Here is an 18,637-nt window from a genome sequence, read left to right as displayed (position 1 = left end):
CTTCTTTATAGAACTGACTCCTCCTCCAAGCGTTCATACTGACCCCCCTCTCCTCCCCACTCGACCCCACCAATCCCTACTCCCCCTCGACCCGAGCTAACTAGCCCCCATGATCCAACTCTCCATCCAACCTGACCTGATCCTCAACTCTTTTCCCACTCCCTGCCCTGATCCTCTGACTGCCCCCTTATCCCCTTACTCACCCTACTCTCTGCCCACTTACCTTGCATACCTTATTTCCTTCCCCACTTACCTTACCCATCCTGTCCCCTTACCTTACCCACCCTGCCCCTTATCCCTTCACCTTATGCACCCTAGTCCCTTACCCATTCTACTCCCTTACACAATTGCCTTCTCTTCTTGTCTTTTCAAAGAAGCATTGGGGAATTTAAACTCTTTATTTACCCGAATGCAGCATCTAGTACTGTGAAAAGGATGCTTAGTTTCTGCACATATTCTCCTTGCTAAAGTCTATGAGGTTTTCAGTGCTGAGTCAGTTTGGAAGAATCCTCCATTAATAGATTGCACAGGATATTCAGAAGAAGGTAAGTGGGTATTTTTTTTCTGATCAGGGTCAGAAATAGGCATCCCGATCATGGCTGGAAGATTTGGGCCCTTATATCTATGAGTGAGATAGCATGCCATTGACTAGAATTACCTTTTAATTCTGGCACAACACACTGAAAGACATATGGGATGCACTCCTTCTGTTCTGAATGGTGAAGAATGCTATTGTCAAACCAACAGTTCTTATTTATCAGTCGGGTATAATACAGAAGGAGGAAGAAGATCACAATGTAATGTTTGACTTGCACAATATGTGAATTGCTACAACATAAGAGTCTAAAACCTTAAGAGAAGATTTACAAGATGCTGCCAGAACTGAAAAATTACAGCTTTCAGTGAAGAATCAACACCATTGGACTTTTTCTCTAGAAAAGGGGAGACCTGATGGAGGACTTTAAAAATTATGAAACGGTTGGGGAGGGTAAATGGGGAGAGAAAATTTCCACCTGTGGTGAATTCAGAGGGGGACATACAGGATAGTTACTAATAAACCTGATAGAGGAATAAAGAGAAACTTCTTTACTGAGAGTGCGCTTGGGATGTGTTTGTTACTCACTACACCAGGAAGTGGATGAGACAAATGGCGTGTGCACTTTCAAAAGGAAATTAGGCAAGTAAATGAGAGAAAAGAAAATAGAAAGATAAACTGAGAGGCTAAGACAAGGTAGATGGAATGGATGAAGATGCATGGGATATAAACAACAGGTTGGACTAGTGAGTTGATAGGTCTGCTTCTCTGCTATATATTCTACATAATTGAATATGGAACTAGCAATACAAGTAGGAAAGTAGGAATTGCTAAATGAGAAATAAGTAAGTTCATCCAGTTTGTCTTTTGCCCCCCTGGTAAGAGCTATCAAGCATGCTATACTTACCAGGTCATGTCTCAGGTTACTATATACTCTATTTAAAAGTGTTATTTTTGAGGCATTTACTGCCTCTGATTAGAATCACAGAATCATACAGAACAGAAAAGGCCCTTTGGCCCATCGGGTCTGCACTAACACATGAGAAAGACCTGACCACCCACCTAATCCCAGTTACCAGCACTTGGCCCATAACCTTGAATGTTATGATGTGCCAAGTGTTCATCCAGATACTTTGTAAAGGATATGAGGCAACCCGCCTCTACCACTCTCCCAGGCAGTGTATTCCAGACTATCACCACCCTCTGGGTAAAATAATTTTCCTCACATCCCCCCCCAAACCTCCTGTCCCTCACCTTGAACCTATGTCCCCTCATGATTGACCTTTCAACCCATTGCCCTTGTGAAAGCGGTGGTGAGCTACCTTCTTGAACTATAGTTGATGTGGTTTGGATACAACCACAGTGCTGTCAGGGAGAGAGTTCCAGGATTTTTTCCAGCAACAGGTAAGGAATGCTGATGTAGCTCGACACCCCCCGTCATAGCTCCCCGCCCCCCATCATAACCGCCCCATCATAGCTTCGCTCAGGCCCCACCCCCTCGACACTACCCCTAGTACACCGGCAGTACTCAACTAGCACTTCCAGGGTGTCAGGTGGGCACCGGTAAATGCACTATCCAGCCCTGTCCCCGATTGCACGGAGGCTTCAATGGCCCCCGGCGTGGCAATGGCGCCTGGTCTCCACTAGAATCGTGCTCTAGCTGGCGAAGACCAGTAGTTATTCTCACCAGGTTCACGCCATGCCCGAGGGTCAGAAGATCCCGGGAGGGATGAAGAATCCAGGGTTTAACAGGCTGCTAATCAGCCTTGCACCTTTTCCAGGTGAGATCTGGTTTTCAGCAGTAGAAAGGGAGAGGAACGATTGCAAACTGTTTGGCAGTGGGCGCGGAGCCCATTTGTAGGCCTGCACGCTATTTTCCAGGTTCGGTGCAATCTGCTCCAGATGCGGCGAGGCTGGAAAATCACCCCCTAGTTCCAAAATTTACAGTTGATACAAAATTTGGAAGCATTGTGAACTGTGAGGAGCCTAATGGTAGATTTCAAGAGGACACAGGCAGACTGGTTTGGAATGGGTAGACTCAGAGCAGATGAAATGTGAAGTAGAGACGTGTGAAGTGATGCATTTTGGTGGGAAGAGACAATGTGGAAAAAGGATACAATTCCAAAGGGGGTGCAGAAGCAGAAGGACCTGGGAGTATGTGCACACAAATGTGAAGGTGACAGGGCAGTTTGACGAAGTGGTTAATAAGGCATATGGCATCCAGGGCTTTATAAATAGAGGCACAGAGTACATGAGCAAAGAAGTTATGGCGAACCTTTATAAGATGCTGGTTCAGCCTCAATTACAGCACTGTGTCTAATTCTGGGGAAAGATTTCATGTAATTGGCAAAAGAAGCAAAAGCAGGAAAGCCATCTCGATACAGCAAATAGCTAAGAATTGGAATGCACTATCTGAGAGTCCAGTGGAGGCAGATTCAACTGGGGCTTTCAACAGGGAACTAGATAATTAAAGTAATGGAAAAATATTGCAGGGCTATAGGGGAAAGGCGGGGGAGTGTGACAAGCTGGGTTTGTCTTGCAAGGAGCTAAGTTGGTCTCGCAAGGAGCTGACATGAATTAAATGGCCTCCTTCTGCCCTGTAAACATTTTATAATTCTACTGATTGCAGCAGTGTTTTTTTAAACTGTCAGTTTTGTCTCACGATTTCAGTTCATTTAATAATTCCCAACATCTGGTTTGCTGTATTGTCATGGAGTACTGTTACAGCGGCTTCAACCTATTGTCAATCAGAACTATCTGCTCTCTTTCATTTCCCAGGAACATTATTTTTTTTCCATTTAAGTCCTTTCCTGGATTTCCTGTCCTCGTGTGACATTTTCTATTAAAATTCATCTGCCACCTGCCTTTCCAATTCCCAAGTATATTTTGTTTGTTTTTGAGTTAAAGCAAGTTTATTCGAAAATCAAGCTGTCTTCTCAGCGGTCAGCCAATTAAAATATTTTCCCTTTGTAATGCTTAGCTAATGTGTGAACAATTGTTTCTAGGTCACTTGGCACCTAAAGCATTCTTAATATCTGGGTATCTTATTTGTAATTATCCTTCAAAGCCCGCATAATTTGAATCGACACAACAAAATTCTGTATCAGTGACTGCATATCAAACACTTCTTTTTTGCATATTTGCATTGCAGTAAATATGAGATTGGAATAAAAACAGAAAAGGCTGGAAATATTCAATACATGATGAACATTTTTTTTTCCAGTTTTCTCCTCATATTTTTATTGACGGAATATGTTCCATGCTTGTCAGGAACCAGATGTCTGACACCCTGCCAAGTAGACCCATATTCATGTGGGACGGTAATTGAATCCGTCTTTCGTCCTGCCCTAGAACAGGCATTTTGTGTTAGTAATTTGAAATGTTATTTCATTTTGAATCAGTGTCAGCACAGGAATAATGGACTGAATGGCCTAATTCTGTGCTGTACGATTCAATGAAAACATGGGAATTGTGGCACAAGCCGAGGTTCGTAGAACGGAATTCTCTGTTGGCCCCAGGCAGGATTTTTACGAGCCTTGTCCGAGCGAGGTCGTAAAATTCCACACTGTGTAATCATCAGGAGTGTATCATACCATATATATAGTGAAGGCCATTCCGCCCATCAAGCCTGCACTGTCAACAATCCCACTTAAGCCCTATCCCCGTAACCCCACGTATTTACCCTGCTATTCTCCCTGACAGTAAGGGACAATTTAGCCTGGCCAATCAACCTAATCTGCACATCTTTGGACTGTGGGAGGAAACTGGACCACCCGGTGGAAACCCACGCAGACACAGGGAGAATGTGCAAACTCCACGCAGACAGTGACCCGAGGCTGGAATTGAACCCAAGTCTATGGCACTGAGAGGCAGCAGCTAACCAACCACTGTGTCACCACATAAAACCTGGAATGGTCGACACAGAATCTTTACAGCTTTACAGCCGGATCACTCGAATGTTTAAGTCGCTCTGGAGTAAGTGGCTATTATTAACAGTGCAGCGTCAGCTCTGCAGCACTCAGCACGGTTTGCCTTGATGTCTCATTCTGCCCCCCCCCCCCCCCTCCATCTGGTCCTTTGGGGATAGTTGGGGGGGGGGGGGGGTTAAAGTTGAGGAATTTTGGAATAGTGTTTGATTATCACATGGTTGTCACATGTACACATTGGAGGGGGGTGCGTCCAGGACCCTGTGCAAGGAGGTATTACTGACTGCGGCTGAGTCCTGGCTGACACTGATACACCAGCTCCGCAACTAGCCCTCCACACGATTACCGCTGTGATAGCCAAAGGATAACATGTTACTGCAGGAGACTGTGTACATCGCCTTTTAAAGAGTGAACTCCCGAGAAAGGATGACAATGCAGTTACGGTGAAAGATCGGCACTGGATAACTAGTGAGTGGTACGTGGGGCGATTTAATCCACCGATTTAAGGTATAGAAAGCTAGTGGAGGATAAGTAAGGAAAATCCACTTCGAACTGCACGTTGTAGCCGCCTTCGGGACTTGTGAGCACTCAGCGTTGTCTCCAGTAAATGCTGGTCACTTAAAATAAAGACAGAAATGGGAAATGATGGTATGTCCACACTTAGCGAGAGGGAGCAGCCAATTCTGTTATATGTAATCTTTCACCATCTATATGGCAAAAGAGGTAATTCGCTCCTTTGCTGTACACAGCAGTTTACATGTGAAGTGTTCACTTTTGTGCTGTGGTTCGGTTTATGTGTTAATATCAATTCCTGGGCATCCACACATTTTTTAGTGTCTGCTGTTTTTTACAGATCCTCTCCATGCACAATTACACAAGAGCTTACTTTAAAAAAAACATTGCGGATTTAGTGTCAACTCCTGTAGCCGCACAGCGGCGGTGTGTGCTAGAATTGCAAGCTGTTTTTATTTATATACCTGTTCTAATGAGGGATGCGGGAAGTTCAATGTCTCAGTGCATTATCCGCAATGATGGAGAGAATACCGACTGGTTACAAGCACCCCCACCCCCCCCCCCATGGAAAATAGCCTTGCCTTTTCCACTGGGATATTTCGATTGCACATACCGACAGATGAGGTTCTTGGATTTTCACCTGAAGTAAAACACGCACAGGATATGATATAAGACACTAAAGCCAGCCAGCCTTTGAGAAATAAGACAGGTCAGCATTTTGGGTCCGATGCTTCAACACCAATTCTTGGTGACTCTTCTGCTTTTAGATGCTATGATGCGGATTGACTTGTATATTGAAAAACAAAAGCCGTTGTGATTCAGATTTCCACCATTCCATAGAATAGAACCATAGAATCCCTCCAGTGCAGAAGGATGCCATTCGGCTCGTCAAGTCTGCACCGACACTCCGAAAGAACATCTTACCCAGGCCCAGTCCTCTGCCCTATCCCCATAGCCCCTTGCATTTATCATGGCTAATCCACTTGGTGGCACAATGATTAGCACTGCTGCCTCACAGTGCTAGGGACCTGGGTTCAATTCCTGGCTTGGGTCACTGTCTGTGTGGAGTTTGCATGTTCTCCCCGTGTCTGCGTGGGTTTCCTCCCACAGTCCAAAGATGTGCTGGTTGAGTGGATTGGCCATGCTAAATTCTCCCTCTGCGTAACTGAACTGGTGCCAGAATGTGGCGATTAGGGGATTATTTGATTTATTATTGTCACATGTATTAACATACAGTGAAAAGTATTGTTTCTTGCGCGCTATACAGACAAAACATACCATTCATAGAGAAGGAAAGGAGAGAGTGCAGAATGTAGTGTTCCAGTCATAGCTAGGGTGTAGAGAAAGATCAATGCAAGATAAGTCCTTTCAAAAGTCTGACAGCAGCAGGGAAGAGGCTGTTCTTGATTTTCACAGTAACTTCAATGCAAGCCTACTTGTGACTAATAAATAAATGGTTTTTTAACCTAACCTAATCCACCTAACTTCAATATCTTATTTACCTGTGTCATTTAACTCAAAAACTATAATTCCAGCAGTGTACAAGGGTAAAAGAGCACATCCAACACAGATTGTTAGGTATGGGGAAGTTTCTTTACCCATTTTCATGCTTCTTTTCCTCCCACCTTTCCTGAAGATATGGCTGACGCTGAAGTATGCTTCTTAACAACCAACCTGTCTCATACCCGGATGACAAGTCCACTTTTTTTGTGTGGGAGTTTTCATTTTGTACCAAGCTGTTTGATCACGGAAAGTTTCGCCATCACCCTGTCACGTATTCTTCAATGCATATTTTCCACCATAGCTTCTGTACAACAGCCAAGGTTGGTAATCCTTGGTAATTTTAATATCTTCCTAGATTATGGTCAAAAAGGCCAGTTGCGCCTGTGCTCATTAGGAATTAGCTGATGCAGCACTCACTAGGCATTGAATCTGCAACCTTTCTAACTGCTACTATTTGAAATCACCAAGCAACTAAACTTTCCGTCGATATTTTTAGTGAGAGGGTTAGCACGAGTACCACTTTTGTTTATTTCCTGGAGGAATTTCAAACCACGTGTAAATTATTGATCCATTGAAACATCAAGAGAGCACACTGGCTGTTTTTTGGCTTCCAATTGGGTCATCCTACACCTGGACTCCTACATTGCCTGCTCAAAGATTCCAGCTTAAATTGGAGTTATTACTGCCACAGAAATCAGTGTTGGAAGTTGAAGCAGTTGGTGATTACTGATTCACAAAGTGTTTGGAAGAACTATTATAATTGGTTTGCTAGGATTATTGCATGGAATCTCATTTCACGTAAGCTGAACAAAAAGAGCAAGAAATCAGGCTTGTTTTTGCCAGTTGTTGAGCGCTGCAAGTGCACTTAGATCTCCAAAATAATATTGCAGTGCAAACTTTTGAAGCAAATTGCGCAAGATGATAAGTTGGTGAGGACAATGAACAGCTACGGGAACTATGCAGAGCAGGCAGATCATGTTGCGGAACACTGATTTAATGCCAGCAGTGCCATTTTGGAGTGCAATGCTTCAGTTAATGGTCTTTATTAACCTCACAAAGCTGAACACACAATAGCAGCTAGAATGGCCCACCTCAGCATCACTATTTAAAGGGATTTTCAACTGCTCACAGGTTAATTGCTGGTTGATTTCTTCCAACTGTTGCTATGATTCTTGGAGTGTTTGTCAGGTGCTGCAGGTGCTGAATGACTTCAAGACTTCAACACAAACCAGTTGCTCCCATTAGGGGCGCCACAGTGGCACAGTGGTTAGCACTGCTGCCTCACAACGTCAGGGACCTGGGTTCAATTCCGACCTCGGGTCACTGTCTATGTGGAGTTTGCACATTCTCACCGTGTCTGCGTGGGTTTCCTCTGGGTGCTCTGGTTTCCTTCCACAATCCAAAGATGTGCGGATAAGATTGATTGGCCATAGTAAATTGCCCCTTAGTGTCAGGGGGTCTAGCAGGGTAAATAAGTGGAGTTATGGGGATAGGGCTTGGGTGAGATTGTGGTCGGTACAGATTTGATAGACCAAATGGCCTCCTTCTGCACTGTAGGAGTTCTATGATTCACTCTGCCATTTACCAGAACTGAAAGGGATTCAACTCCTTCAACATCCGGCTGATGTGTGACCATAAGCAACAAATCATGCAGGTTAATGCCTGGTATCCTGGCGTTATCCTGACATTTTTCATTCTGTGGCTATATCAGTTGCATTTGACCCACTACGGCAAACCAAAGGGTATTTACTGTGTAACAAGGGCTATTTGCTGATGACGTGGCTGATTACCTGCTTTCCTCCTTATTTGGCTATAACACAGTCAGTCCCTTAATTAAAATTATTAATATAGATCCCTGTGGTACTCCACTCGTTAGAGTTTGCCAATCTGAAATGACCCATTTATCCTGACTGTTGGTAAGCGAACCCTCCATCCATGCTAATATATCACCCAACACCAGGAGTGTTTTTTATCTTCTGCAGTGAACTTTTATGTGGCATCTTATCAAATGCTTTTCACTATATCTACTGGTACCCCTTTACCCGCCCTGCTTGTTGCATTTTCAAAAAAATCTAATAGATTTTTGAAACATCATTTCACTTTCACGAAACTATGTTGACTATCTGGTCAACTCTATCTGATTGTATTATGATTTTCCTAAGATCCTGCTACTACCTCCTTAAGAATGGATTCTAGCATTTTCCCAATGACAGATGTTGGGCTAAGTTGCCTATAATTTCCCTTTCTCTCTTTCCCTTGTTTCTTGAATAGAAGTGGTACATTTGTGGTTTTCTAATGTACTGGGGCCTTTCCAGAATTTAGGAAACTTTGGAAGATTCCAACCATTGCATCCATCGTCTCTGCAGTCGCTTCTTTTAAGTCCCTGGGATGCAAACCTTCAGATCAAAAAAAGTCGACTTGTCATCAGGGTATCAAACAGACTGGTTGTTAACAAGCAGACTCCAGCATCAGCCATATCTTCAGGAAAGGTGGGAGGAAAAGAAGCATGAGACTGGGTAAAGAAATGTCAATCTCATTCCTAACAACTTGTGTTGGATGTGCTCTCTTACCCTTGTACACTGCTGGAATTATAGTTTTAGAGTTAAATGGCACAGATAAATAAATAAGATATTGAAGACTAAAGATGTGTAGGTTAGGCGGATTAGCCGAGATAAATGCATGGGGCTGTGGGGATAGGGCAGAGGGGTGGGTTTGGGTAAGATGCTCTTTTGGAGAGTTGGTGCATACTTGATGGGCCGAATGGCCTCCTTCTGCACTATAGGAATTCTATGGTTTTATTCTATGGAATCCTTTAGTCCCATAGTTTTCTTAGTATTTTTCCTCTAGTCATCATAATTATTTTAAGTTCATAACTCACTTCCTTTTGCCTCTTGATTTCTACTATTCATGGGATGCTTTTTGTTTCTTCTACTGTGAAGGCAACATAAAACATTTGTTCAAAGTTTCTGCCATTTCCTTGTTTCCCATTATTATTATTATTATTCTGCAGTTTCACTCTGTAAGGGACCAATGCTCACTTTAGCTATTTTTTTCCTTTTTATATAATTGTAGTGGCTTTTACTGTCAACCTCTATAATCCTTGCCAGATTTCACTCGTCCTCCAATTCTCTCTTTTTTAACTCTTTGCTGGTTTCAAAAAAATTCTCAATCTTTTGGGCTACCGCTAAGTTCTATTTCGTTCTTTCATGGGATGTGGGCGTCACTGGCAAGGCCAGCAATTATTGCCCATTCCTAATTGTTATTGAGAAGGTGGTGATTAGATGCCTTCTTTGATTTGATTTATTATTGTCACATGTATTAGTACACAGTGAATAGTATTGTTTCTTGCGTGTTAAACAGGCAAAGCATACTGTACATACAAGAAGGAAAGGAGAGAACGCAAAATATAGTGTTACAGTCATAGCTAGGGTGTAGAGAAGTATCAGTTTAATACGCTTCAAAAGTCTGATGGCAGCATGGATGAAGCCGTTCTTGAGAGAATGAGGATGATGGTATGGAATTCAGAGAGAGAGAGACTGTGAAGTTCTTGAGCAAATTGACAGAGGGAAGGACAAGGTATTGGAGGTGTTGGCAGCCTTAAAAGTGGATAAATCTCCAGGTCCAGATGAATTGTGCCCCAGGCTGCTGTGGGAAGCAAGGGAGGAGATTGCAGGGGCTCGGATCTAAATTTTCAATTCCTCTCCTGCCACGGGGGATGTGCCATTCGACTGGAGAGTAGCTAATGTGGTTCCACTATTTAAGAAATGTTGTAGAGATAAACTAGGGAACTACAGATCAGTGAGTCTCACGTCAGTGGTAGGGAAACTATTAGAGAAACATTTGAAAGAGAGCATCTATCTCCACTTGGAGAGGCAAAGCTTGATCAGGGACAGTCAGCATTGCTTCGTCAGAGGGAGATCATGCCTAACAAATTTGATTGAATTTTTTGAGGCGGTGACCAGGTGTATAGGCGAGGGTAGTGCAGTCGATGTAGCTTATATGGATTTCAGCAAAACCTTTGACAAGGTTCCACATGGGAGACTTATAAAGAAGGTAAATTCACATGGGATACAGGGTAATTTGATAAATTGGATTCAAAATTGGCTCAGTTGTAGGAGACAGAGGGTGATGACAGAAGGCTGCATTAGTGACTGGAAGCCAGTGTCCATTGTCGTACCACAGGGATCTGTGTTGGGCCCTCTATTATTCGTTATTTACATAAATGACATTGATGACTATGTGGGGATAGGATTAGTAAGTTTGCGGTTGACACAAAAGTTGAATGGGTGGTTAACAGTGAGGTGGAGTGTCTTGGGCTACAAGAAGATATGGATGGAATGGTCAAATGAGCAGATAAGTGGATATGGTATTTAACCCTGAAAAGTGTGAGGTTATACACTTTGGAAGGAGTAATTTGATGAATGGTAGGACACTAGGAAGTTCTATGGAACAAAGGGGCCTTGATGTGTTTGTCCATAGATCTCTGAAAGTGGAAGGGCGTGCTAGTAGGGTGGTGAAAAAGGTATATCGGAGTTGTATAGAACTTTGGTGAGGCCACAGCTAGAGTACTGTGTGCAGTTCTGGTCACCACATTATTGGAAGGATGTGATTGCTGGAGGGGGTGCTGCCTGGGATGGAACATTTAAGTTATGAAGAGAGGCTTGGTTTGTTTTTGTTACAGCAGAGAAGACTGAGGGGCGACCTGATTGAGGTGTTCAAGATTATGAGAGACATGGACAGAGTGGATAAGGACCAGCTGTTCCTCTTAATTCAAGGGTCAGCCATGAGGGAAAGAGGGTTTCGGGAGGATGTAAGAAAAGACGTTTTTACCCAAAGGGTGGTGACAGTCTGAAATGTGCTGCCTGGGAGAGTGGTAGAGGCGGGTTGCCTCACATCCTTTGAAAAGTACTTGGATCAGCACTTGGCACATCATAACATTCAGTACTATGGGCCAAGTGCTGACAAATGGATCAGGTGGAAGTTCAGCTGTTTCTAATGTGTTGGTGTGGACTCGATGGGCTCTTCTACGCTGTATGATTCTATGAGTCAGTTGGTACATGTCCTCAGACTTTTATATCTTTTTCCCGATGGAAGCAGGTGGAAGAGAATATGTCCGGAGGTGTGGGGTCCTTAATTATGCTGGCTGCTTTGCCGAGGCAGTGGGAAGTGTAGACAGAGTCAATGGATGGGAGGCTGGTTTGCGTGATGGATTGGGCTACATTCACGACCTTTTGCAGTTTCCTGCGGTCTTGGGCAGAGCAGAAGCCATACCAAGCTGTGATACAACCAGAAAGAATGCTTTCTATGGTGCATCTGTAAAAGTTGGTGAGAGTCGTAGCTGACATGCCAAATCTCCTTAGTCTTCTGAGAAAGTAGAGGCGTTGGTGGGCTTTCTTAACTATAGTGTCGGCGTGGGGAGACCAGGACAGGTTGTTGGTGATCTGGGCACCTAAAAACTTGAAGCTCTCGACCCTTTCTACATCGTCCCCGTTGATGTAGACAGGGGCATGTTCTCCTTTACGCTTTCTGAAGTTGATGACTATCTCCTTTGTTTTGTTGACATTGAGGGAGAGATTATTGTTGCTGCACCAGTTCACCAGATTCTCTATCTCATTCCTGTACTCTGTCTCGTCATTGTTTGAGATCCGACCCATTACAGTGATGTCGTCAGCAAACTTGAAAATCAAGTTGGAGGGGAATTAGGCCACACAGTCATAAGTGAATAAGGAGTATAGGAGGGGGCTGAGAACATAGCCTTGCAGAGCACCGGTGTTGAGTGTGATTGTGGAGGGGGAGGTATCCTTACTGATTGTAGTCTGTGGGTTAGGAAGTTCAGGATCCAGTCGCAGAGGGAAGAGCCGAGGCCCAGGCCATGGAGTTTGGAGATGAATTTTGTCGGAATAATAGTGTTGAAGGCTGAGCTGTAGTCAATAAATAGGAGTCTGACATAGGTGTCTTTGTTATCTAGGTGTTCCAGGGTTGAGTACAAGGCCAGGGAGATGGCATCTACTGTGGACCCGTTGTGGCGGTAGGCAAACTGTAATGGATCCAGGCAGTCCAGGAGGCTGGAGTTGATTCGTGCCATAACTAGCCTTTTGAAGCACTTCACAATGATGGATATCAGAGCCACCGGATGATAATCATTAAGACATGCTGCTTGGTTTTCCTTAGGTACCGGGATGATGGTCGTTTTCTTGGAGCAGATAGGGACCTATATCTGCTGACCTTCTTGATAGTAGTGACCGTGGGTTTGGAAGATGGTGTCTAAGGAGCCTTGATGAGATCCAACAGTGTGTCTCGAGATAGTACACACCTCTGCTCGTGTGCATGGGTGGTGGAGCGAGTGAATATTTTTCACTGAAGTGCCAATGAAGGGGCTGCTTTGTCTCGGATAGTGTTGAGCTTCTTGAGTGTTGTTGGAGCTGCATTCAATTCAGGCAAGTGGAGAGTATTCCATTACACTCCACACCTTGTTCATTATGGGCAGGCTTTGGGGAGTTGGGTATTCACGCAGAATTCCTAGGCTCTGACCTGCTTTTTTAGCCACATCCAATTAAGCTTCTGGTCAATGGTATTTCCCAGAATGTTGATAGTAGGGGATTCAGTAATGGTAATGCTATTGAATCTCAAGGGGTGATGGTTAGATTCTCTCCAGTTGGAGATGGTTATGGCCTTGCACTTGTGTGGCACGAATGTTACATGCCACTTGTCAGTCTAAGCCTGGATTTGGCCAGCTCTTGCTGCATTTGGACATGGACTGCTTCAGTATCTGAGGAATCGTGAATGGCACTGAACATTATGCAATCATCAGTGAACATCCGCACTTCTGACCTTATGATGGAGGGATGGTCATTGCTGAAGCAGCTGAAGGTGGTTTGGTCTAGGACACCACCCTGAGAAACATCTACAGTGATGCCCTAGAACTGAGATGTTTGACCTCCAACAGCGCAACCATCTTCTTTTGTGCAAGGTGTGACCCCCAGAAGTGGAGACTTTTCTTTTTGTTTCCCATTTGCTTTCTTTTCTTTCAATTTGAGACCATCATTCACTCCCTTTGGTGGCCACGGATAATGCATCCTTCTTGCAGCGTCTTCCTTTCTCAATGGAACATACCTCTGTTGAGATTTATGAAATATCTCCTTGCATGTGTGCCAATGATTCTCCACCATCTCACCTTTTAACCTATTTTCCCATTTCACTTTAGTCAAATCTGTCTTAATACCCTTGCAGTTGCCTTTATTTACATTTAATACATTTAGTTTCAGACTCATACTGCTCACCCTCAAACTGAATGTGAAATATTTCATATTTTGATCACTCTTAACCACAAGATCTTTTACATGTGGTCAATAATTAATCTTGGCTTATTACACGTAACAGATCTAAAATAACCTGTTCACTGGCTACAGAACATATCAAATGAAACTTGCCTAAAAACACTCTTTGAACTCATTCTCCAGGTTAGTTTTCCCAATTTTATTCTTCCAATCCACTTTATATGAAGATTAACTTCATTGCAGTGTTAATGTAAGCCTACTTGTGACGCGAATCAATATGCATAAAATTTTGCACTATTTTCAGTACCTTCCTTGCACAGCCCAATTATTTTTTGACTTATTCTCTGTCCTACAACATAGTTACTGTCAGGGACCCAATAACAACTCCCACCGACCCAAAATGATTTTACATCTCGATCATCCGAACCAAGATCATTTCTCACTACTGTACTGATCTCATCCTTTATTAATAGAGCTACCCCACCTCCTTTCCTTTCTTCCTGTCCTTCTGAAATGGCACTTGAAGATGCATTTATTGGCCTTGACCACTTGCCTGAGATTAAATTGTTTTGTGCCTTTGCATCCAGATTCTTGGGGTTTGACCCCTGGCATTGGCCTCCACAGCTATCTTCTGGCAAAGCTGACAGTTTTAAATTAAAAAAATCCCAGAAATTCACCAGTAGGTTAGCTATATTCACCAGTGCAGATTTCAATGATGTAAAGTTTTAATTTAATAGTTTTCACTTCACCTCACTTACCTATGGTTCTGCACAGGGTAGAGGTGCTGAAAAAAGTATTGTCCACTTACAACAATTGACTAAGTCAGATTCTCAAAGCCTCTTCTGAGAATGCCAGCACCCCTGTCTCCAATCACATGACCTTCAATTGAGAGACTCTCTGACTCACTCACTATACTGGTTACTGATGACTCTCCTCATCATGACCCTGTAAATAATCATCTCTAATCTGTGTATCTACCAGGGTACTAATGCTGCTGTTTCTACTCTTTGCCTGAGTCCCTGTTTATGGTTGAAATAATGGGTAAAAAAGTGTGAAAATAGCTGAGGGGGGCAATGTGTGGAGACATTGATGAAAGTTAAGGGAACAAAGCAAAAATAAAGGTAGAAACATAGAAGATAGGAGGCCATTTGGCCCTTCGAACCTCCTCCGCCATTCATTACGATCATGGCTGACCATCCAACTCAATAGCCTAATCCTGCTTTTTCTCCATAATCTTTGATCCCATTCGCCCCAGGTGTTATATCCAGCCGCCTCTTAAATATATTCAATGTTTTAACATCAACTACTTCGTGTGGTAATGAATTCCACAGGCTCACCATTCTGTGGGTGAAAAAATGTCTCCTCAGCTCTGTCCTAAATGGTCCACCCTGAATCCTCAGACTGTGACCCCTGGTTCTGGACTCCCCCACCATCGGGAATATCCTCTCCGCATCTACTCTGTCTAGTCTGTTAGAGTTTTATAAGTCTCTATGAGAACCCCCTCATTCGTCTGAACTCCAGCGAAAACAATCCTAACCTAGTCAATCTCTCCTCATACATCAGTCCCGCCATCCCCAGGATCAGCCTGGTAAATCTTCACTGCACTCCCTTCCTCAGGAAAGGAGACCAAAACTGCACACAATACTCTAGGTGTGGCCTCACCAAGGCCCTGTATAATTGCAACAACACATCCCTGCTCCTGTACTCAAAACCTCTTGCAATGAAGACCAACATGCCATTTGCTTCTTTACCGCCTGCTGCGCCTGCATGCTTACCTTCAGTGACTGGGTGCACAAGAACACCCAGGTCCCGCTGCACACTCCCCTCTGCCAATTTACAGCCATTCAGGTAGTAATTTGCCTACTTGTTTTTGCTTCCAAAGTGGATAACCTCACATTTATCCAAATTATACTGCATTTGCCATTGATTTGCCCACTCATCCAACCTGCCCAGATCATTCTGAAGGATCTCTGCATCCTCGTCACAGTTCACCCTCCCACCCAACTTGGTATCATCTGCAAACTTTGAGATGTTACATTTTGTTCCCTCATCCATATCATTAATATATATTGTGAATAGCTGGGGTTCCAGCACCGATCCCTGTGGCACTCCACTAGTTACTGCCTGCCAATTTGAAAAGCACCCATTAATTCCTACTCTTTGTTTCCTCTCTGCCAACCAGTTTTCTATCCATCTCAATACACTTCCCCCAGTCCCATGCGCTTTAATCTTGCACGATAATCTCATGTGCGGGACTTTGTCAAACACTTTCTGAAAGTCCAAATATACCCCATCGACTGGTTCCCCCTTGTCAACTCTATTAATATATCTTCAAAGAATTCCAACAGATTTGTCAAGCATGATTTCCCCTTCGTAAATCCATGCTGACTCTGATCCTACCACTGCTTTCTAAATGCTAGAAATAAATTCAGAGAAAAGGAGACAGAAGAAAGAGGAGTGACTGAAGTGAAGGACGCAAGAGCAATTTCTCTTGCCTTTATGAACATGTTTAGTATCTGGGAAAAGCAGTTTCTGTCTCATATTTATGCAGAAATAATAGCAGATTGCATTTTTAGTCTGTGGCTCACGAACGACTTGCATAACAAGTATCTGGTCTATCGCTCCAAAAGGTTTCACTCCCCTATGCAAGACTATGATTTGTCTCAATAATTTGCTTTGTTGCCAACATAATTCATTCTGTAAAGTGCTTTTGAGACATTTTGACATTGTGTGTAAAATCACCAAGTAAATTACTACAACCACAGTGTTGTATTTCATTGGATGGATTAGGTTGAACACTCAGTTGAAAGCTAGCCTGGTACAGGTGAATTTTCTGCTTGTGTTGTCTCAGCATTGCACCTTGTGCACTTGGAGTGCATGTTAGGAAATTATATATGATTAGCCCTAGATTTTTCATTCATTAACATTAATAGACAAAAAAAATGTGAGTTGGTAGCAGGTAATATCCCAGTTATATGCTCTCAGCCAGAACGCTGTCCATCAAAAATGCACAAGTGGAAACATTACTTGTGATGTAAGACTCACATACCCCTTGAACATACTGGGTAAAGGGAAACTGTTCATGCAGGTCTTGTGTTATATGGATTATGTTTGATTTTCATCAAACCCTTATCACACACAAAACTACATTCTGGATCCAGGCTGGCAGAAAAATACCTCATTTACTGCCAACACATAAATAAGGACAAGCATAATTTTTTAATTTTAATTTTGCCATCATAATTAAGGACCCCACGCACCCTGGACATTCTCTCTTCCACCTTCTTCCTTCAGGAAAAAGATACAAAAGTCTGAGGTCACATATCAAATGACTCAAGAACAGCTTCTTCCCTGCTGCCATCAGACTTTTGAATAGACCTACCTCGCATTAAGTTGATCTTTCTCTACACCCTAGCTATGACTGTAACACTACAATCTGCACTCTTTCACTTCCTTCTCTATGAATGGTATGCCTTGGCTGTATAGCGTGCAAGAAACAATACTTTTCACTGTATATTAATACATGTGACAATAATAAATCAAATCAAACATACCAAAAAAAATCAATGGTCTTTAAAGTTTTTAAAGTTTATTTATTAGTGTCACAAGTAGGCTTACAATAACACTGCTTTGAAGTTACTGTGAAAATCCCCTAGTCGCTAATGGTCAGAAGATTATGGGAAAAAAGCTTCAATCGTTTGCCAGAATGTCAAAATCAAAAGTCTTTTCTCACACTTGTGTCTCCTCAACATAGGCAGCAGCCCAGTGAACCTGAATTACACCTTTTTAAAGCCTCAGTGATCTAGTGTGGAGCCCAATACTGTAAATAAGATCTTATCAGGGCTTATCATTACCTCTTAGCTTTTCTATTCTATGCCATGTGATAAAACCTAGAATTCTATTTTTACACAGCCCTGGCAACCTGACAGTGTTTCCTTTAATGCTCTTTAAGCCTGTACCTCAAATTCCTCTGCTTTTTCATTGCACAATCCGACTTCTATTCATTGCTGCTTTTTTTTTCACTCAAATATATTACTTCAAATGTAGCTGTGTTGAATCCAGTCTGTAATTTTTCTGCCCATTTCCCTTGTGGTTGTGCATCACATTCCGGCTTAAAGAACCAATTCAACCTGTGCTACTCTGAATTTTATTTGCATGCGTTTGTAGCCTTCCTACACGATACACTTGGAATAATTCCGCCCCTTGGGTGAAGAATTCTGTGATCATGCTGTAAGGATATGCTCTTCTGATGCTTATTAGTCCAGTGTTTGAGGATGGTATACAACTTCCTGATGCGGATGCATTAGATTATTGGTGGTCTGTGTGGGAAAAGATATCGCAGCTTCATGCAGGAGATTATTTTCTATACAGCGGGTTATAATAATCTGGAATGCACTGCCTGAAAGGATGCTGGAGACAGATTCAGTACTAACTTTCTAAAGGGAATTGGATATGGGGCGGCACGGTAGCCAGAAACATGGGTTTGATTCCTGGCTCGATCACTGTCTGATTGGAGTTTGCACATTCTCCCTGTGTCTGCGTGAGTTTCCTCTGGGTGCTCCGGTTTCTTCCCACAGTCCAAAGATGTGCAAGTCAGGTGGATTGACCATGCTAAATTCTCCCTCAGTGTACCTGAACAGGCACCAGAGTGTGGCAATTAGAGGATTTTCACAGTAACTTAATTGCAGTGTTAATGTAAGCCTACTTGTGACTAATAATTTTTTTTTGTATTTTTATTCCAATTCAATCAAATCAAGTCCAATTCAGAGTCTCAACAAGTTGAGACATTCCCGATCCAAGCTGACTTGACAGGGCTCTCACCTCCTGTCTTGGGCTTGATCTACATGATCCAAGCTGATTGGAGTAGGAGTAGCTCCAACTTT

General features: G+C 43.0%; 1 protein-coding gene across 13 annotated transcripts in view; it reads left to right on the top strand.

The window, feature by feature from the left end:
- Positions 1-4,695: 4,695 nt before the first annotated feature.
- st3gal3a (ST3 beta-galactoside alpha-2,3-sialyltransferase 3a) overlaps positions 4,696-18,637 on the top strand; it is a 523,890-nt gene continuing 509,948 nt past the window's right edge. For 2 of the 13 annotated variants that reach the window (XM_078218756.1, XM_078218759.1), the window contains exon 1: positions 4,798-4,936. The gene's annotated coding sequence lies outside the window, so the exon portion shown is untranslated. Of the gene's footprint in view, positions 4,969-18,637 lie in introns of all 13 variants that reach the window. The other 11 variants (XM_078218750.1, XM_078218758.1, XM_078218769.1 and 8 more) reach the window with 10 other exon arrangements.

The sequence above is a fragment of the Mustelus asterias genome, chromosome 8 (assembly GCF_964213995.1).
Source record: "Mustelus asterias chromosome 8, sMusAst1.hap1.1, whole genome shotgun sequence".
NCBI lineage: Eukaryota > Metazoa > Chordata > Chondrichthyes > Carcharhiniformes > Triakidae > Mustelus > Mustelus asterias.
This window is presented reverse-complemented; position numbering and strand designations above follow the sequence as displayed.